Source organism: Athene cunicularia, assembly GCF_003259725.1.
Source record: "Athene cunicularia isolate RWA chromosome 1 unlocalized genomic scaffold, athCun1 chr1_part1, whole genome shotgun sequence".
Taxonomy (NCBI): domain Eukaryota; kingdom Metazoa; phylum Chordata; class Aves; order Strigiformes; family Strigidae; genus Athene; species Athene cunicularia.
In genome coordinates this window covers 47,922,901-47,945,486 of record NW_020799091.1, presented here as the reverse complement: position 1 = coordinate 47,945,486, position 22,586 = coordinate 47,922,901, and the positions used below count along the sequence as shown (strand labels likewise).

The 22,586-nt window shown below is 35.8% G+C and overlaps 1 pseudogene; it reads left to right on the top strand.

Annotated features, from left to right (window-relative positions):
- The first annotated feature begins 115 nt into the window (after positions 1-115).
- On the top strand, positions 116-17,547 carry LOC113491292 (annotated as a pseudogene).
- The last annotated feature ends 5,039 nt before the right edge of the window (positions 17,548-22,586 follow it).

Below are 22,586 nucleotides of genomic sequence, written 5' to 3'. Positions count from 1 at the left end.
TTCTGAACTCTCTGTTGTATAATTAAGATGTTAAATCTTCATACACTTATAAAAATATGTTACTGTAATACAAAATATCTATATCACCAAATACAAGAGTAGAAAAATAGTAAGGATGGGGAAGAAGAGTCCTGGTATGGTCAAAGTAAGAAGAGGGAAGAAGAAAAAGGCAGAGGAAACATTAGCACTGGTAGCAAGATTTTAACTGACTAAACCCCTAGGGGTGGAAAGTGACTCAATGGATAAATCCTTAACAGTGGAAGAAGGCTCAGAGGAGATGGGCAAGGGTGATGGGCCCAGAAGCTCAGACACTAATGCAAAGAAGCTAACTTTATCTCAACACAAAGGGGAACAGAGGGTGGCTCTTTAGATAAACACCTATGAGCTGAGTGGATCAACTGATGGTGAGTATGTTTCCCTGAGTCAGTCGGACCAGCAGATCAGCAAACACATGGTGCAACTCAACATACAGTATAAAAATTAGACAGCTAGCTAAAGAATTTAAGACACCAACGGCCTTGAGCTGGCTTCAACTCACGTATTCCTTCCTGGAGACAAGGGATGCCCAGCAACATGACAGTGAGCATAGTATAGAGACCAGTAAAGGGAATCACACTGGCTTTGTCACTGAAATGTGTATTTTAATTGCTGTGTTTTGCTGAGCATCTTTTACATTTGTATTGTGTTTACCGTATATTTTGTATCACTTGGCTAAATCAGATATCCTGTGTAACATCAATAATCTTCACATAAGTAAATCTGATACTAAACATTGCACCCTCTGCACATGGAATATCTTAAAGAAACTGGTCAGAGAGCATTGGACTCTGACATAGACTCTGAATAAACCCATAATGTCTTACCTGGTGTCCTTAGAACAAGTCCCAGTTAAGGGAAAAACTCTCCTCTGAGTCTATTTTGCAGCAAGAGTGGAAAGCAGGTGGAGGGAGGCAAAATATCAAATTGACACCATGTCCTTAAAATATCTCAACACAGATCTGAATCAGAGTATGGTCAGATGGCCATGCTTAGCATGTTTTAAAACATTCCTACTCTGCAACTTCGATTACTGTTGAAAAGATAAACCAGAAGGTAATTTCAGAGAGCAGTTTGTGTATCAAGATAACAGTAAACATGATGTGAGAGTATTAAAAAGTACCTAAAAAGAGTTAAAACTGTTATTCTAGAGAAAAAATAAAAGTTATTTTGTAAAGCTATCAAAAGATGTTACCTAACACATGTAATTTCATTTGAGAATGGAAGTCTCTTTTAAATGTTCCTTGATATACAGCTAAAAATACTTTCTGGATCACACACACACACACACACACACACAAACAAAAACAAAAACTGGGAAAAAAAAATCAACTGTAAAAGCAAAGAAAACTAAAGGGTTTTCATCATCTCTCTCCCCCCAAACTAGTCAGTGTATAATATATTCTGGACAGCTAATTAGCTGGAATTAAATTGTAAATACAGGAAACCATGTCTTGATTACAGTTTGTGGTTTTCTATTTATAGTGTATTATGTTAAAGTAAAAAGTGTTAGTTTCTTGGGTTGTTTTTTTGTTTGTTTGGTTTTGTTTTGTTTTTTTTTTGTTTTTTTTTGGTTTTTTTTTTGTGAATTTCCTACAAGTTAAAAAATGCACGTTTATCAGACCTTAAAACTGACGAAGGTGAAACATTGCAATGTTGTACTGATATACTACTATAGGAAGTGCAAAATATGCAGTATAAATCATGTGGACATTTGTCTAAAATAAATAATGCTATTTTGTCATCCTAAACTGATTTAATTTCTGAAGTGACACCCCCCACATTTTAAAATTACTCATCAATTGACAAGTTTTAAATTATATTTCACACAAAAAATTGATTTTTTTTTTTTTTTAATACATAGATCTGCAATTAAAAGCAATTTACTTTCAAGACACCTATTACCTTTTCAGTTAGGAAGTATGCAGCTGAAAACCATCTTTTTTCAGCCATGCCCAGAGGACTAGCAAAATTTCATTGTACCATCTCTGTCATATTTAACGATAATTGACCAACTCTCAGCCTCTGTTATAAATTTAGAAGTTGCCATGTTTCAAAATTTGTTAGGGTTTGTTTTCATTCTACAAAACTCAGGCAATCATTACTCAAGTGTGAGAGACCAGTTTGGCCTGTTCACCCTGGCTAAATCTTTTCATAGGCTGAGGGTACATCAGAATTTTAAAGACTAGTAATTCTTTCCAACTTCTTGATCTGGATGAACATGCTGGACTTTACCTCAGCTCTTAAGAGAGTTTCTCTCTTCCTGTACTGTTTTCTTGCGCCGAGATGGGGTAAAATGCAGCACCTTAAGACAACATTTGCTGTTTGCATGGCAAGGGTACAAGTAAACATAAATGTTGTGGTTAGGTTCTGAATAAATGGGAACTCAAATGTTTCTTTGTGTAGACTGTTTGGGGACCCAGCTGCTAAGAGCTAAGAAATACCTTAGTCATCCTGCATGGATAAGATCAGAAATAGCCTGAGTTTAGACAGATGTTTTGCTAGAGTTTTTGAGGACATAACCAGTGTTTCTTAATGCTAAATGATAAATAAAATAATTATATAATAGTAATAAAAATAATAAATAATTAAAAGATAATCAAAACAATTTGATTAATAATAAAATAAATTGATAAATGAGGGAAGTGTATTCTTACTGAACATATGGAGGGTTTTGAGCAGAATAAAGATAATTTGTCAGTCTTCTTTGGACCTGACTATATCCCAGGCTGTGTTTTGTTTGGTTGTAAATAATTTTATTTTTATTCTAATATGTCCATGCCTAAAGTCTTGACTTTGTTTAGTTTATGCACTTTTTTTGTTTGTTTGTTTCCTTTCTCCTTTTTTTTTTTTTTTTTTTTTTTTTTTTTGTTTTTTTTTTTTTTTTTTTTTTTTTTTTTTTTTTTTAGGTTTTCAGAATGGTTACTTGTTCACCAATGAAAAGGTATTTTAAAATCTCAGTTGTAACTGGTTTTTGACTCATTATTGCTTCTCTTCTTTGTGATTATTTCATTCTCTCTGTGTTGTTACAGTTGATGTATTCTGAAAAAAAGTGATAAAAGCAAGCTTTTAGGCATTCTTTAAATAATGCAAAGATGCATGCAACTAGACATGGTGTACTTTGCTCTTTAACAAGGGAGTGATATTCATCTAGCTGTTCATACTGGAGCAAAAGAATAGGATAAATAATAATATTCACTAGATATGCCTGAACTACAACTTAATACCTATAATTCCATCAGTGGGTCAGGCAAATAATGAGGGACCTTTTGTCACAGAAACTAAACATTAGCTTCACATTCACCACTGCATTTTGAACTGTAGATAGAAGCTTTCATTCTTCCCTTATCCAAGTGTGTACCACATGTGTCACTCACTCACTCTTATATATGCTTTGTTTCCTATTCTGGTGTGAAATGTCAAGATATAACACCGATGGGATGTGGTGTGTTGAATTTACATGGCAAGGTTTTGGTAGTAGTGATCTCTATGAAAAAAGGCTGGGGCTGTCTCATGCTAGACTCAGTCAGTTCCAGACTGCTCCAGCAATCCACTGCACAGCATGGCTAAGACCATCAGCCAGTATGGTGGCACCTCTTGGAAAACTAATTTAAGAAAAAGAAAAATCCTGCACAAGCAGTGAGGAGTGAGGGGAAAAAAGTGTGAGAAACAGCCCTGCGGAGACCAAGGTCAAAGAAAAGGGAGATGAAGATGCTCCAGGCATGAGAGCAGAGATTCCCCTGTAGCCTATGGGAGGGACCATGGTGGAAGAAGTATTTCTGTGCAGTATGTGGAGAAGATCACACCAAACTAGATGGATATTCCCTGAAGGAAGCTGCAGCCCATAGATAGCCCATGCCAGACCAGGTTCTCCTGGCAGGAACTATGGCTCATGGTGACAAGTCCACTCTGGAGCAGGTTTATCCGGAAGGACTGCAGCCCATGTGAAGGACCCACACTAAAGTAAGGGAAAAGTGAGGAGGAAGAAGCGACAGAGAGGAGCTGTTATGGACTGAGCACAACCCCCATCCTTTCTGAACTGCTCAGGGAGAGGTGAAGGAGGTAGAGGAGTTAGGAATGAAGGAATGAAGTTGAGCCTAGGAAGAAGCAGAGTGGAGGGGAGGAATTATAGGTTTTTCCTTTGTTTCTCACCATCCAACTTTATTTTAACTGGCTGTAAATTAATTTTACTCAGGTTGACTCTGTTTTGCCCATGACTGTAATGGGTAAGTGATCTTGCTGTTTTTGTCTCAACGCACAAGCTTTTTTATCTTATTTTTTCTCCTATCCTGTTGAGGAGTGGGAGTGAGAGAGTAGCTGGGTGAGCATCTGTCAGCTGGCTCAGGACAACCCATCACATTTCATAAGGATACAGGTAAAAAGACACTATGAGAACATCTATGCTGCTTAAAAAAAAAAAAAAAAAAAAAAAAAAAAAAAAAAAGCTAAGAGTTTAGACTCTCCATTGTCCACCCAGCTCAACAATTAATTTGCTCCCAGTGAATCCAGGTCCTCCCAAGACAATATTCAGTTTTCATTCTAGAGACTGCTATCTCAAAGGACCACTCATAAATGACAACAAAACCATGAGGCTACCTGAAGTTTTGGTACCTCTGTCCCCCCTGCTACAACCCCAGACTAAAGCTCTGTCTCCCAAAATCAAGCAAAAACATACACATTGGTGGTGTGTAGCATAGCCCTCTCATAGTATCACATTTATGGTAAGTAAAAAGATATGTAACGAGCTTTCAGAGGCAACACATGGGACCCAAATTCTATAAAACATTGAAGTACTGTTTTCATCCTAATGTAACTAGTACTAAGCAGCCTGGGTGGAAGCCACCCCACAATATTTGATTTCAGGACCAAGGATTGACCAGGATTCATTCTGGCCATCATCTATTAGTCAGGGTTGATTAATGGGTATAGCTGAACTCACTGCTCTTATTGCAAGACTTATTTTCCATCTGCTGTGATATCTGATTTTGGTCACTGTCATACTTAACATATCAAATATTTAAGAGTTATTTTCCATTACGAATACCCTTATGGCTTCATTCTCTCTTTGTATTCATCTGCTATAACTTTCTTTTTGTTTCAGTAGTAATCTGATTGGTGTATATTAAGAACTATACAAAACCAAGCCTGCTGTGTGGTTCTTAACAGGAGCTGAACCTGAACACAAACTAGAGGCACTTTATTTTATTGAAATGGATCTGAGACAGATGTACATGAACAGAACCAAATCAGAAAATGTGCTGATGGGAAATAAATATAGATATTATAAATAAAACACTGCTCTGATTCCCACATGTAAAACAATAACATGATTGGGTATGATTTTTTTTTGTTTGTTTAGTTTACACTAAAACCCTTGCCACTGAAACCCAATAAAATGCTTCATGTTCTTCAATTTTAGATTCACGATACTGTGTTCTTATATGACACTAAAGAGCTGTATATTCTTCAACTGCCTATATATCTTGTACAAAGAAGCCTTGTTTATTTGTATGTCTTAGTTCTGGGTTTTCTTTGGGATTTAAAATTCTGACATCATTCCTTCCCACTAAAACATTTCAGATCATATTTTCCAGCATCTCTTTCAGTAATTTCCACATGTAATTCATATGAAGACCCAAATCTTACCATCTGAACCACTGCATGCAAGAAAACACACCTGAATTTTCCATTGTATTTTCATATAACTACAAAATATGAAGTGGACTCTTAAAAATAGTGTACAACCACTACTAAATAAAGGTAAATATACTGATTTACACAAGATTATTTCCAATCTGACAGTATTAAAGTACAGTAACAGATGCAAAGACCTGGTATTTGTTATCAAAGTCAGAACTGAGAGCACAAGTGATCAAAGAAATAAGAAAATATATTGCAGGAATGCCATTTTTGCTGTAGAAGAAAACAATCTAGACAAATGAAGATTTAAATGTGTCAAGCATAATACTGACATATATAACTTTTACAATGTACCTGGGAAATGAAATTTCTAAACTCAGATTATAAACCCAAATTCTCTAGATACTGAGTAGGGAGAACTAATTTTTTTAAGCATTAATTATGATAACCATTGTTAAATAATACAGTACATTAGACAGCCAACAGGAAATGCCAAATAATGAAAGTTCATATAATTTCTTTCTCTTATACAGGCTGTTCAATGAATGGATTGAGAGCAGCCCTGTGGAGAAGGACTTGGGGGTATTAATGGATGGAAAACTGACTATGAGCCAGAAATGTGTGCTCAGAGCTCAGAAAGCCAACCCTATTCTGAACTGTATCAAGAGAAGCATGACCAGCAGGTCTAGGAAAGTGATTCCCCCCCCTCTGCTCTTGTGAGACTCCATCTGGAGTACTGTGTTCAGCTCTGGGGGCACCACCATAAGAAAGAGGAGGGACGTGAAAGATGATCAGAGGACTGGAGCACCTTCCTTATGAGGACAAGCTGAGAGAGTTGAGGTTGTTCAACCTAGAAAAAGAAGGCTCTGGGGAGACTGTATTGTGGCCTTCTAGTAGTTAAAGGGGGCTTACAGGAATGATGGGGAGGGTCCACTTCCCTTTCAGAGATAGTGATAGGATGAGAAGTAAGATATTTAAACTGAAAGAGGGTAGATGTAGATTCTTTACTGTGAGGGTGGTGAGACACTGGAAGAAGTTGCCCAGAGAAGCTGTGGGTGCCCTGTCATTGGAAGTGCTCAAGGCAAGGTTGGATGAGGCTTTGAGCAACCTGGTCTAGTGGAAGGTGTCCCTACCCATGGCGGGGGGGGTGGAACTAGATGATCTATATTTAAGTTCCCTTCCTACCCAAACCGTTCTATGGTTCTATAATTCTGTGATATTATCTTATTACTAAATAGAAAAAGCAAATAACATGTTGTCCTGGTTCAGCTAGGATAGGGTTAAGTTTCCGCAGCATGTGGGGAGGGAGCTCTAGATGGGTTATTTGATACCATGCTGATGTCAGGTCCGGGTACCCAAGCTCGGGAACAGTTTGTGTGTTGCTTTTATCCCTGAGAGTACCCACGATGGGACTGCTGTGTCTCTTACAGTATATCTCTGTATATATTTTGTCCTGTTTAGTGTTATTACTGTTTATTGTTGTTGTTATTGACATTGTTGTTGTTCAGTTTATTATTTGTTACACCGTTGTATTAAATTTTTCCTCATCTCAACCCCGGGGTTTGTATCTCACTCTCCGCCCTGTCCAGTCTGAGGGTGGGGGAGGGACAATGGTGGCCTGGTCTCGGGTCCCGGCAGGGCCTAAACCTCCACACATGTATAGTCTATCCCAAAGTTACGTAGTTCTCTGTATGATTTGCATCAATTTTTTTCAGCAATTTTATTTTCAAAGAAAGAATGGGAAATGGATTTATAACTGAAAAAATAAAAGGTAGCTGTTAAAACAATTGTTATTCAGGAAAAAAACAGTCTTAATTTTTCTTTACTAAGTGAAGAGTTAGAAAATGCATCACATCAGATTAGCAGGTCATTATAATAATTACACTAAAATGTTGTGTTAATACTAATAAACCATACTCATCTAGAGTTTCAAACTGGAACACAATGGTAAAACAACTTGTACTTTTTAATGAAACCTGACATTAAAAGTTCAGAAAACTCATCAAAGTTAGCCTAGAAGTGATATAAACTGTGATATATAGACATGGAATGATAAACACTAACTCACTCAGATTATAGTTTATGTAATACCTTCATCCCTGAATTTCTTTTTCAAGCCTTAATCCATAACATTGTATACTTCAGGAAACAAAAGGATAATTGGATGTGGTGGAAAGGTTGATTTGTTTTTCACCAAAAAGAAAATATTTCTTAAACAGAGTGAATTTTACCTGATCTTCCATGGAAATGCTGTTCTGGATGCATTATTCTGTAACCAAAAGCATTAAATTGATACTAATATTTTTGTCATATATGCTGTTGTTCCCTAAGAGAATAAAATTGAACATTACAAAAGAATATGTTCAGAACAAAAGCTTTTCTTGAAAAAAAAAAGTTAGTTGGGAGAAAAAGAGAGATTCCTTAGATTACCTGGAAGTTGATTACTGATATTAACCACAGTGTTTTCTGAATCACAGCATTCAGATGGGTAGCAATACAGACTCACACATCAAAGACAATTAAAGATTCAGTATCAGAGATTTTTAAAATATTGTGACTACTTCTCCTTTTTCCTGGTAAAAAAAAAATTTGAATTCTTGTGTTATATTTCCGTGCAATTAGTAACCAACTTCATGCTAAGAGATGAAAGAAACTCAGGATTTGAATTTCTTTTATTGATAAATACATACAAGCACATACATCCAGTATAGTTAACAGCTTTACTTTTTATCTTCTCCTAAAGATTTAAAAAAAAAAAAAAAAAAAAAAAAAAAAAAAAAAAATCAGAAAAGGAACTATGCAGATATATAATTAGATACTTAGGGGAGAGGAGGGACCTAAGACCCAGAAGAAACATAACACTGAAAATAGTAACAAAAAATGCAACCTATAGATGGGATGTAAAGGTCTGTTTCGATCTTAAAAGCTCTTTTAAATTTTATTTTCTCCCCTCTGTCCTGTTGAGGAGGAAAAATGAGAGGGCAGCTAGGTGGGCAGCTGGCAGCTGGACAAGGTCAACCCACTATGAGTATATAGGAAAATAATTATTAACATGATGAAATACATCTGAATGTAGATGGCTATAATGTTCATATCTATACTTGGTTTCTTTATATTCACTTCTAGGCTCAGTTCAGCTTGTATAGAAGTGTTTGCTTGTTAAGAAAACTTGCATTCTAAGTGTTTTAATTTATTTCCATAGACTGTTCACGATTCAATACTGCATTACGAAATTAGGTGAGATTAATTCAGCCCCATGTAACTAGGGGAATACAGAGCAGTGTCTTTGCTTCCAAATTCCAGTGTTTGTTTGTACAGCTTTTCTCTCCTTTCTCCTCACTGTGACCTGTCTCTGAGTAACCAGAAATGAGCAGGTGTGTCAATCCTCGCTAGGGAAAATTCTTCAGGTCTAGACTTAGGACAGAGACTTCATTAAGTATCCTATCTAATATTTTAAGTACAGCTAAATTAGAAAACACACACATTCTTAAAAAAAAAAATAATAATAATAATCAGCTGTCTCATAAAAAAAAAAAAAAAAAAAAAAAAAGGGAAGAAATTCCCTTGGTGGTTTTCAGAGAAATGCAAGAGAAAAATGTCCATCTTGAACAAAGTAGCTAGAAAATCTCTTTTAGCCTAACAAATATGATTCAGCCCTTCCCATAAAATTTAATTTCTTGATGAGTTCCAGTGGAGAAAAGTGCAAATATATATGTGGAAAAAAAGCCAGGTAAAAGCAGCTGAAGCTATATAACAGATCTGACCAACAAAATATTTGTTTCTTGCAATTGCATGTTTGGGAATGACTAGTGCTTATTCACCATCAAATTCCTTAGTTTGTGTATTACTAACACAGAGTGTAAGGCTTGAAAAACTCTGCTGTGATATTGACAATCATGTGTTGATTTTTATGCCGTTAAACTAGAGCATATTGTTTGGTAATCTTATAACAGCATACTTGGTGACATCTTGAATCAAGGATTTACAATGAGAACAGCTTTGTTGCACACACACAAATCTGCATAGTAGAAAACTATAACAATACTACCTTTGTGATATTTGGCTTATATTTTAGAACTTTTTAGTCTGTTATAATGACTTACAATATTGTTTGACAAAGATAAGTACCATGGTAAGAAAGAAAAAGTAATTCAGCAAACTACAATTTGCATCTGTGCAATACAAGCTTCACCATCTAATCCCTCCATGCTCTAAGGAAAGCAATTTTCTCTTAAAATAACATTAAGTTGCTTTTTATTTGCTGTTGCAATGTGAGTGCATGCCATTAAACTAAAGGTGCATATTAACAATATCATCAAATACAACACAAAAGGTCTGATCCTATATTTCATGTGCAACCCAAACACCCACTGAAGTTTATAATAATACATGATAATAGAGCAAGTTGGTTGTTTTTTTTTTTTTTTCCATACAGTACTATGTTTTTAAAATCATGACTAACTGTGCTATGCAATGAGAAATTACTCCTTTTAGAGAACAGAAAAATGGGATGTTTCTGGAAAACTGATATTTGGAAAACAGAGTAAATGCCAGCTGCAGAAATAAACTATTGAATTTCTATGTGACTTTGCTGGGCAGCTGATACATTACAAATGGTTTTCTGTTTCTGATAATTCAACAATTGTTATTGTTGAAGAGGAGGGAAACCTTATGGTGAGAAACAATCAAGGAAATTTATGGTGAGGGTAAAGGAAAGCAGTGAGGTAAAAAAAAGTTTTTCAGGCAGATGATGACCATAGAATTGTTGAATTATTTGGACTGGACGGGACCCAAAAGGATCAACTGTTTCTAGGTCCATACAAAAACCAGGTCCAGTTAGTACAGGTTGCTCAGGGCTGCATCCAGTCAGTTTTGAATATCTCCTATACACAGACTAAACAATCTTTTTGGGCATCTTGTGACAGTGCTTAAGTATACTCAGGGTGAATAAATTTTTTCTAATATATAATCAGAATTTACCTTGTTTTACCAACAGTATGTAGGTATGTATTTCATAATGCTGTGAGCATACCTAGGCACAGTGTATAATGTTTTAACCTAATATGTGAGAAATGTGACCATCAAAGGGAAAAAAGAAGCAAATGTAGTTGTGTGCACACAGTAACATTTAATTTCCAAATAAAGGATGTATTTAAAAATAAGAAAGCTCACTGAAAAATATTAAGGGCCAAGGTAAACCATAACATGTGGCTGTGATGATTTTGTTTAAGAAAACTACTAGTCTCAGAGCTAATACATACTACCTAAAAATTCTATACAAATTACTGTAAGAGCCAACACAGACAAGCCAGATAGATACTCAATAAATTCTTAGGGGGGAAAAAAAAATTTTCCTTAGATACTAGTTGCAAAATCAGTGAAAACAATAACTGGTAAAGGTGTAAAATTATTAGTTATGTGGACAAACACATGACAGGAAATAACATTAATGGCACTTTCAAAGATTAACTAATGAGTTCTTTGAAGCAGTTGATAAGCATACAGATAATTGTCAGCAGTTTCCTACAACATGCTTAGACTTATAGAAAAAACTTTTTATTAAGTCTGAAAAAAAAAATTAATATGAAGCTATAGGTAAGTAAGGATTGTAACATTATTTTCAATAGGATGCCACCAGTGACTTAATCCTGTAGGGTTCTGTACTGATACTTGTACTGTGCCACGTATTTTCAAATTACTTCGAAATTGAAGTACATAGATGACAAAATTTAGCAATGATACAAAATGTTCAGGAAAATAATAAATAAATTTAAGTAGCCAAATCTGGAGGCCTGTTTTATCTATAAAAGATGAAGTAGACTAGGCAGGTTTTAACTATGTTCAGCTTGTTTTAAACCTAAATAGTACATTGACATTGCATAAACGGGGAAGCTTTTCTCTGTCCAGCAGCCCAACAAACAGCACTGCCATTGCTGGTGACAGGCCACAGGCCTCGTACTAACTGTGCCTTATGCTGACTGTGTAAGGCCGGAGTTGTGGCCTTTTGTTACCAATTTGTCATGGGAACTGGCTGTGTGAGCTTGGCAACAAGTAGCTCTTGTTACAATGTGCAGGACTTGAAAGTATGAGCAGAGGCTGAAACCAGAGAGGCCCTGAGAACCTAAACAACTCTGTGCTGGTCAAGCATTTTTCCTCTTGATTGAGCAGTGGTGCAGATTGCCCAAGGAGGTTGTGCTGTATCAGTCCTTAAAGGATTTCAGGATGTCCCTGGACACAGCTCTGAGCAACCTGGCATGAAGCAGAGCTGACCCTTATTTGAAAACGAGGTTGGACTAAAGATTTCTTGAGGTTTTGTGTGTATACTCAAGAGCTGGATAACGACTGGTTTTGTTTTATGAAAATTAGAAGCAGACAAGCAAGAGGGAGTGGGAGGGGGCATAGAGGAGAGGGACAGGGAAAGCCACACAAGAGGATGAGACACGTGCTGCAACGCGGGAAAGTGACACCCCTCCAGGCACGGTGCACCATGTAACCCCAGGGTGGAGGCCGAGATCTGGACACTGCCTAGAGACCTACCCTTCTTATGAAAGGAACAAACTTATGAACGGACCAAACTTAATTAGCAGGTGGGGAGGTGGAAGCAAGGAGAGGACTTCACAAGGAGCACACCTTGAGCTCAGTGAATAAGAACATCACAGATGGCAGCTGTTAGTGCTGACTACACAGCATCAGCTCTGTGATGTTGCGTATCCACAGCTGGTGTAGGATATGATTGTTAAGGGAGGATTGCTTCAATATGCAGTGATAATGATTAACAATGTGTAATAACTAATTATTGTCAATGTGTGATGTTAATTAATGCCAATCTAGTAAAGTGTTGTTTTAACAGTTTGAGACTGACCTGGTTTTTAAGCTTTCTAAGCACTCTGATCACAGTGCTTTCTAGTTTTCTGATACACAGGCGTTCAGTTGCAAAAACTGGCTGTGAATGGTTACAGAATACCCTAGAAGTACTGAGTCTTGATAAAAACATGCTGAAAAACCAATATATGTAATCTTGAAATAATAAAATTAAATGATCGATTCATTCTTTAAAATGCTATGAATGATTTTAGTGGAAATCTAAACTAGATTACTTTTACTGTTGTCTCCTTTTTGACTAATTTTCACTGTAGAAATGAACAAAAGAGCTGTATCTCATATATAGTATGCAGTACTTATTCTGTCACCTGAAGGAGGTTTATAAAATCATGAACTGATGATGAACATAGAATATCCTTTAATATTATAATACATGAAATTAGGACCATGGAAAATTTATCAAAGCAGGAGAAATTATCAGCACAAGCAACAGAAGTACATTATTTTACAATGAAACCAGTCTTTATGTGAGACTGTGGAGGTGAAGAGTGTAAAGAGGATCAAAAGTGGTTGGTCAAGTTTATCCTGAAATCCAAAAATACATGTTGTACTCAGGAGTACTCAGAGCCTTAGCAAACAAGAAGCTACAAAGGTGTATCTGAAAGATGTAACAATACACTTATACCTAATCACCCACTTCCTAATATGACTAAAGAGACAGAACTTGTTCAGCATCTAGAAAATATCAGTTGTAACTGACAATTTCATTACTGACACTCCATGTAAATAACTTCAGAGACTGGTGATAGTGAAGCTAATAATTACTTCAAGGGAATGTTAATGTGGTCAAAGGGTGGTTCCACACTGTACACATCTAATTTTTATAGAACTGTAATGAATGTCTTTGCAGCTGAGATAAACTTCCTGAATTCATTTTCTAGTTAAAAGAAAAAAAAAAAAAAAAAAGGTACTTTTAAGGAAAGTCTTATCCGGCCTATTTTAATGTCCACATTGGTATGCACATGCAAGTATAAAGTTGTTTCATCAATAACTAATGAAAAGGTCTGCAGTGGCTGAAGTTCTGAGTAACATATAAATTGAAATGATTAATATCAATGTATTTCAATGCAGATATTCAAGTGTAAAAATCTTCCCAGTACAGGGCCAAGAGACTATCAAATGAAACTAATAAGTACCAAGTTCAAGCAAATAAAAAACAAACAAACAAACAAACAAACAAAAAAAAACCAAAAAAACCCACACACATGCTCCCCAGCAAATAACAGATATGTGGTATTCCTATCTAAAAGACATCACCACTGAAATAAATTCACATGGATTCATGAGGAGACTGGAACATATTTGGAAGACAGATTAATGGAAAGTTACTAAATAGATGAACCATATCAAGCTTAGGACATCCCTTAAGAGACAAATAGTAGGGACCTCAGAGAGGACTGCGGAACTTAGGAGAGAAGTAGTATCACCTATGCTTGCCTTTCCTAAGTTTTCCTATGTGTCCTCTTATGGCTGCTGTTGAAGATAGGACACTAGACCAGATGGAAGTTTGGTCTGAACCAGTTGTTGCTGTTCATATATGTGGTTTTATACAATCTAAATTCTAACTTACATAGTGAACACTTTGGATCCAATTAGTTTCTATGTCAGTTAGGAGTAGTCTAAGTAATTGTAGTCCTCCCTGTTATGTCTGTATTAGTCTAAGAAACAGAACATAGGCCTAAGCACTGTGCCACAATACTGTTAAATTGTAAACAAAATTGTAAATTGTTTTGACCAGCGATATTTGACAACCTTACAGAAAATTCCCAGTCATAGTCAAAGAATAACAGAGACTAAAATTTGTTCCAAATAAACAACATGGAAAATGACACCATGTTTTGGAGAAGGAAAGAGAGATGATATGTTTGGCTGAAAGCTATGTTATGCTACTTGCTCTAAGGAGCAGATGATGGAAAAATGTTGCCTTTACTGCTTCAGACATTCAGCTGTAATTCCCTGACCATCTATTGCATTTCAGGAGAGGACTACATTCCTGCTAGATGCCTCAGAGAAAGAAAATAGAGGTTCAGAGCAGCTCTGAAGATTTTGTTTTGAAGATTTTGTCCCAGCAGAGGTCTTTTCCCACAAAATGAAAGGGACTCAAAGTGGAAGTGTCAGTTCTCATAAGTTACATATAAGAAACATTTACTCAGCCTCCTCCTCTTCACAGTCTTCTTCCACTGTACCAGCTTCCTATTTCTTAGTGCAGCACTTCTGCCTGCCTTCCTCTCTGTAAACAAGATCTGGCTTGATTCGTGATCTGTAGCTATCCTCACTAGGTCACTCAAAGGGTAAATATGCCATAGCTGAAGTGGTATTGAAATAGTTCCTACTACTTTCTTGTTTCACCACAGAAGTCCCTTAGCAGTCCCATTGCTGCAGCACTGCAAGGTTGGAGAAGACAGCTAGTATTTTTTCTGTTCCATCAACTAATTTACACTCATGAGAAAGGAGCTGGTGCTTGTGTTTCCAACTCTTGCAAAGTGTAAGTATCATAAAGGGGGCAGAATAGACCACAAAATCTATTCTGGGACATTGTATTTGTGAAAGGTACCAGATCCTTTAAATATGTTCAGTGCAACAAAGATAAGCCTTGATATAACCAGAGAATGTTTAGAGGGGATGATATAAATATTTTTTGATTTTCATGTTATCTGATACATATAAAATAAGAAGGATGTTAGAAGATTTCTCTATGAATGGCAGCAGATATTCTGCTGAACCAGATCATAGTTCATTTTTCTCTTCACTGACCATGTATTAGCTGTCTGAGACATACTTTGTGTCCTAGAGACTTCTCAAGTGTTGCAACCACTGTAGAAAACAGATATACAAAACCACATACATAAAAACTCTCACTGAGTCATTCCCTGATCTATAAGTTACACAGCCTGTTGTCCTAAACTACTGACATTTTTTTCCTGTTAAGTTTAAACACAGAGTTTGAAACAAAAGCTAGGAATAGTTGATCTTGGCATTGCATTCAGTAGGCGGCCTTCAGCATTAGATATAAGAACAGCAATACTCATAGACATTATATTACTCTTCCATGTTTCATTCATCATCAATACATCCTTATAGCCATCTGATAACAATACAGCTTTAAGATTCAGTGTAAATGTTACATACCCACTCTAGTGACACACAAAATTTTCCTTTCCAGTCAAACTGCATCCTTGTTTCCAGATAGTCATCTAAATTATCACAAAAATGCAGTAATATTTTAATGTTGAAATCAGTAAGCAAATGTTTCCTCTAACTTTACCTCAGGTCAAAAATCTTCTGCCTCACTCAAAGTAAATATATACTTGCCAAATGATGTACAGTCTTTGGAGTGGTTCATGCTAATAAAGCAAAAAATTTAGCAAAATAAACTGAAAATGAACATAGGGAAATACACAGAAATACTTGTAGGTGATATGATAGTTCATTTGATCTAACCTGCGAGAACTCCAAAGACTAGGAATCAGATAAAGAGCCTTTTTTTTTTTTTTTTTTTTTTGAGAGAGAGAGAGAAAATTACAAGGTATTAATGAAAACCAAGTATTATCTGTGCCAGAAATTTCCTACTGATCCTGCTTGAAATGAAATGATCTATAGGTTTGCTGTAACATCAGAATTTTGGAAAGATTCTTGTTAATAAAACATATAGTTGTAGATGACCTCAAACAAATACTCTATCTTGTTACAACAGTTTATGAAGCAAAACTTTTCATTTAAAAAGAATTAAAACCATATAAGCTTATCTGCATATATAAGGTGTTATATAGGTACAAAGGACTGCAGCTCAGTGTAGCTCTCTGGAGTTTATATTATTATTCGAAAATTAATTTCCATTTTGTAATGTGATTATCATTGTATATGTTTCAGGAATAGTACCTTCTTGACTGCCATACTGTTATATATTTTTGAAAAGCTCATTTTATGAAATTTCACGCTGTATAGTTAAATTATAATATAAACTGTGTTTTTGACAAATTTTGGAGGTTTGAAGATCAGATGTCAAAATAGCGATTTTGACAGATCTACTTATACGAGTTCAAACTTGGACGTAATGCACCGCAAGCTGCTCGAAACATCAATGAGGTATATGGCAGGGAAGTGTTAACGAACGGACAGTGCGAATTTGGTTCCAAAAATTTCGACGTGGCGATTTTAACCTTGAAGATCAAGAAGGTCACAGACGTCCTGCTATTGACAACGATGAATTGAAGGCTCTGGGGGAAGCAGATACACGCACAACTGCTTGAGAACTTGCAAAAGAACTCGGGGTAAGCATATCAACTGTTTCTGAGCATCCGAAGAAGATTGGAAAGTCGAAGAAGCTTGACAAATGGGTGCTGCATGAATTGAATGACAATCACAGAAATCTCCATTTTGAAGTGTTCTTGGCGATTCTCTCTCACAACCAGAATGACCCGTTTCTTGACTGTATTGTGACGTGTGACGAGAAATGGATGCTCTACAATAACCGGTGACAATTGGCTCAGTGGTTGGACCGCGACGAAGCTCCGCAGCACTTCCCAAAGCCCAATCTGCACCAAAAGCAGGTCATGCTGACTGTCTGGAGGTCTGCTGCTGGTTTAATCCATCACAGCTTCCTGAATCTGGGTGAAACAATCACGGTGGTGAAGTATGTCCAGCAAATCAATGAAATGCACCAGAAACTTCAACGGCTGCGCCCAGCACTGGTCAGCAGAAAGGGTCCCATCCTTCTCCATGATAACGCGCGGCCACATGTTGCACTTTTGATGCTGCAACAGTTGAACGAGCTGGGCTACGAAACTGCCTCATCCACCGTACTCACCAGACCTCTCGCCCACCGACTGTCACTTCTTCAAGCATCTCGACAGCTTCCTGTGCGGGAGACGCTTCAGAAACCAAGGGGAGGCTGAAACTGCCTTCGATACCTTCATTGCCTCCAGAAGTCCAGAATTTTACGCAACTGGAATAAATATCATTGTTTCTTGTTGGCAAAAAATGTGTTGATTCTAATGGTTTTCATTTCAATTAATAAATTATATTCTGAGCTGAGATATGCCCCTTCAAACATACAGGTTGAAATCAGTAATTAATTTCCGAACAGCCCATATAAGCCATGATTTAAATACTGTTTTCAGTAATTATCTTTCATGTAATTTACAAGGCAGAACAGACAGTAGCAACAACCAACTGAACAACATTTGGTTCTTTAGCCCAGAAATAAGACAGGGCCTGAAGAAAATGGCTATTTCTTACTGTATCTTTTTCTTTTCAAGACTGTTTGTGCACATAAACTTTATAGCATTAGAGAAATATTGGATTTTGCAAGTTGCTCAGCTAGTGATTTACATCTGTCCTCCCTCTTCATTCAGTTCTGATACATATTTTCTTCCTGTCTCTAGAGAAACGTCTCTTTAATGAAGCCAGCTGCATTTTGCCAGTATTAGTACTTCATTGTGTGTTTTGCATTACATTCAGTGAACATAATGTTAACATAGTTCAGGTCATAATGTACTAAATTATTACTCTCTTTATTCACCACTCATTCTATATGAAAGCGAATTCAGCGCTATAACATTAGAATGGAATTTGGAAGAATGAATTAATGGTTATTTCATTATATAAAAGTTTGCTCTAGTTTAAATATTTTTTTTTTTCTGTGAAAATGCATTTATAACCATGCAAGCTGATATATTTAAAAATATTAAAACTGCTTTTTACAGAAATTTTGAATAAGTGGTTTATAATTTTTTAATTATGCATCAGAAATTGTAAAAAGTAAACAGCAGGAAGTTATAAGAGTAGTTAAAATCAGTAGTTAAGCTGTTACATTGTTAGCAATTGTGTCAAGGGAAATGGTGAAGTCACTATTTTAAAAATACATCTCTTTAAAAGTCAGCCAACTTTAAAACCTACTAGAAGGGGAACTTAGGTATGATTTAACACTACATGTCCAAATTAATCTAGCTGCACACAACAGTGGGCAAGTAAAAGGCAATATGAACATCTTGAGCACAAGACACTGGGAAAAAATGGTCAACAGAAAAAAAAAAACAAAAACAAAAACAAAAAAGATCCAGCTTTACTCCCACTGAAATAAAGAACAACAAAAATATCCTATCTATTTTAAAGAAAGCTAAATTGTGTTGAAGTGGAAAATTACAGCAATTGTAAGTAACTAAACACCTGAAAAATAAAGTAACTTGATTCAGATTTTAATTGTAGTAAGTACAGGGGGAAAACAGACATTTAAAGGCCCTGTGACTCTTCAAGTCGCTTAAACATATTTTTCTTGTTTGTTTACTGTAAGAAAGAGGACATATGCAAGAATTTTTAATATCCTTTTAGTTAAGTGAAACACTACATAACATAAAATAACCCAAACCTGAACCAGTTCTTGCTTCTGAAAATAAGTGTAAGTTATTTTAAAGCAAAAATAGAAGCTGCAGTGGAAAGAAAAATTGTTATCCCCTTCTGAAAACCAGAGACACTCTATGCTACTCCGAAGGAATACAGTGCTGACAGAAACAAAATCTCTCTCTCCTGTTTATGCTCAAGGCTATACAACAGACTATCAGTTTGACTTATGCACATTCAGTGTCTCTCACGGCCTCCTAGTTTCTGACTGAACGGATTACTCATTTTAGTGAGCGTGTACAACAGTAGACTCCTCTGTCTGTACTTCCATTGGGATGCTTTGTCAGGACCTTAACTGCCTATAGAGCTTATGTGGGATCAGACTGACGCTCTTCTCAGCTTTCTTACAGGTATACACAAAATACCAGAGAGGCAGATTCCAGGCTGTCAACCTGATCTTGGGAGGACAATCTGGGAGTTTGCCAAATCAGAGCATTGAATTAATATAAAACACTGCCACATTGTAGTCTATCATGACCATAGGCCTGGTACAAGTATGTGAAGGACTTTCTAAAGTGAATGTGAAAAAGAACATTTAACATCTCTGGGTTTTTTTGAAACACATGACACTGCCAGAAACCTTCCCTGCATGTGTCCACTAACATATTTTCCTGCAATTTTTATTTTTGCTAATAGAAAGATGATACACTTCTACTTGCAAAAAAAGTAATTAGAAGTAGATTTCAGAATTATTAGTAGTTAGAAAGTGTGAAAGCTGTTAATCTTGCTTTCCAAGGGCTAAGTGTATTTGTCTGTATTTCTCCAGATTTTTTGGGAGTTCAACAGGTTAGTCATCAAAAACAAACACAGCCACGGTGACATTTCACCTGGGATGAACATGTTCATACTGTAGCTCTGTTAACCTTAAACTACAGCAAACAGAAGCATGTCCTTTGAAGACCATTCATACAACTCTTTTGAACAGGCTAGTTTTCTTGACAAATTTTGCCTGCAGACCATACTGCATGCAAGGTGTACGTATACAATTAATACACTGTAAAACCAAAAGGCACTGCTAAGTGATGGTAATACTGGTTGAAACCTCTTGGATATTTTTAAAAATCTTGTTGTGACTCAGCACCATGAAGGTAATAATTCTATTGCAAAATACCAGATGAGTACTATAAACTATTGACAGTACTAGGCCTGTCAGTCTAATTTTGCTGCTATCATATGACCTTTAATGGGAAATAGGCTAATAAGTGAGAACGGATGTGTTTCTGTGATATTTTAGGGCTTATAGACAAGAGTATCCTTTTATAAAGATTGTGCAATCCTATTGCATATAGGTGCCAATCTTTTATACAAATCTCAGAAGAATTGTTAGCAAGATACCTGGCAAAGCAGTTTTTTCCCAGTTATGACCTATGCATTCATCAGTTTCCTTAGGCATGATAGCTCTATCTATGACCTTTTCATTAATAGTGGAATGGTCAAATAATTGAGATATATTTCAGATACATGTTTCATTTACACTCATCTCAGGACACAACAATTGCAGATGCAAAAGTTAAACCATGAGAAACCCCCTCATTACCAAGGAAACTGTTATTTAACATTGCAGAAATAGCAGAAAGAGTTCAACTTTCTCAAGTTTCAATCCGATATTCCCAGGGTGCCCTGAGTACTTACCAGTTTGTAGAAGCTGTTGCATGCTGATGAATATTTTTCAGTTTGCTTTTAAAAAGGAGGGACTGACCTCATAGGCTTGAAAATTACAGGTGTTAAAAGGGGAAAACAAATATAGTTTGATTAATTATTTGAAGGGTCTTTTCCAGTGTAAACATTTCTATAATTCTACGATTCTTTAAAACAACTATGTGACTAAAGGTTCCAGACACATTGCCTCTATTTACTTGCTAACAGAGAAACTGAACACAACTTTGTGAAGTTTACTTTTTTCACTCAAGTCAGGACTGGAGTTCCTTCGAAGGAACATTAGACTTCATAAGGGAATAAAGATAATTCTGGATTTGGGGAGGGGGGGGTTGGTGGTTGTTTGGGCTTTTTTAACAATTCTAATAAAATTCAAGAGTTGTCACTCACTGATCCCGTCAAGATCAACACTGCCAATCAGGTAACTTTTCAGTAGTTCCCATGGACACCTATTTCTTCCATTTTTACAATAGGCTTCAGCAGGAGAAAATTCTCACTAGAAATTACAGATTCATACCATACTAAATGACTTAGTTACTTTATTTCAGAGTATTGGAGTGACTACAAGATTCCTACTTTAGCAGAAGAACCTCATTATATACAGAAACCTCAATATACAGGAAGACTTTTTTCTTAGATTGCCAAGTTCCGTGCATAATCAACTTGTGACGCTATCTTTTGAAGATAAATATTACTTTCTTTTCAATCTAGATAGGATGTTTTCAAGCATTTTGGCTGATATTTTAGCTCTAATTCAGGACCTAAAAGTTAACTATTTAAATCTAAGCTGTTAACCTTAAGGCATTATAATTATTTAAAAAATTCATAAACAGAAAAATCCCCAAAAGAAAATCTTCTCAGCATAAAATAGGCATGCCTAATTCTTTCCATTAGTTATAAAGGGAATCTAGGATTACTAGTTTGTGTTTAATTAGCTTAAATATCTTTAGCTGGGTGAGATAACTCTGACCTTTCATTTAATAAGGCAGACTTCTGGCTTTGAACTTGTTGGCTATTATTCTCCTTTTCATTAGGACTTTGACAGATACACTCATAAATCCAGCTGTTACAAATGAGCAAGCTAAACCTCCCTTCTATTTTTGTAGCTAACTGCTGGTGGTCTCCATCCGTCACTCTCTCCTGGCAGATATATCTTTATCACAGTTGATTCAGTGCAAAGTCCATCAGTTTATACTACACCCCATCATTGCCAGCTATTTTTTAAAATAAACTCTGAAAGTTTTCTCCAAAGTGACTTATCTCATTTCTTCTCTCTGTTATAAAGGTAGAATCTTCTAACAGAGATATATGAACAGAAGTTGAGGAGACAGTTGAGGGAGAGGAGCTAATGGATCTTAAAGTGTTATAGCTAATTACCTAACTGAAAATATGTTATAACATATAAGTATTTAAAATCTCATTGTAACTTTTTACATTATACTAATACAGCTATAGTGAAAACATGTTTTTCATGGTATATATATAATGTTCATTGCGGTAAACTTACTAGATAATGAAGGGTGAAATGTACAGTGCTTTTGTTAATCACAGTTTAAGACAAATGTTGAGTCTATAGGAAGCACTGAAGGTGTCTCTTCAGGGAAAAAAAAAAAGGTTTCAGCTGTTCTTAGGATTTTAGTGAGGTTCTGATGGTCTTACTCATGACAATCAAAGACACTTAATCACATTTTTTTGAGTAAAAGGCACGATAATAGTACCTCAGAAATTGTTTTCAAAATATTGTTTCCCTTTCTAAAAATAAAATAAAATTATTGAGCTTGCATTTGTTAAAATAAAATATTGTTTGAAGGGAAAAAAATAGGTTAATGAGAAAATAGGTTCTATTAAAAATATTTATTACTCTTTAAAAAATATTTAATATACATACAATTTAGCAACACAGAAAAAATTACTGTAGTTTCTAGTTTTTCTGTAGTATGTTGCACTGTTTAATGTATTTGCTGTCTCTTATA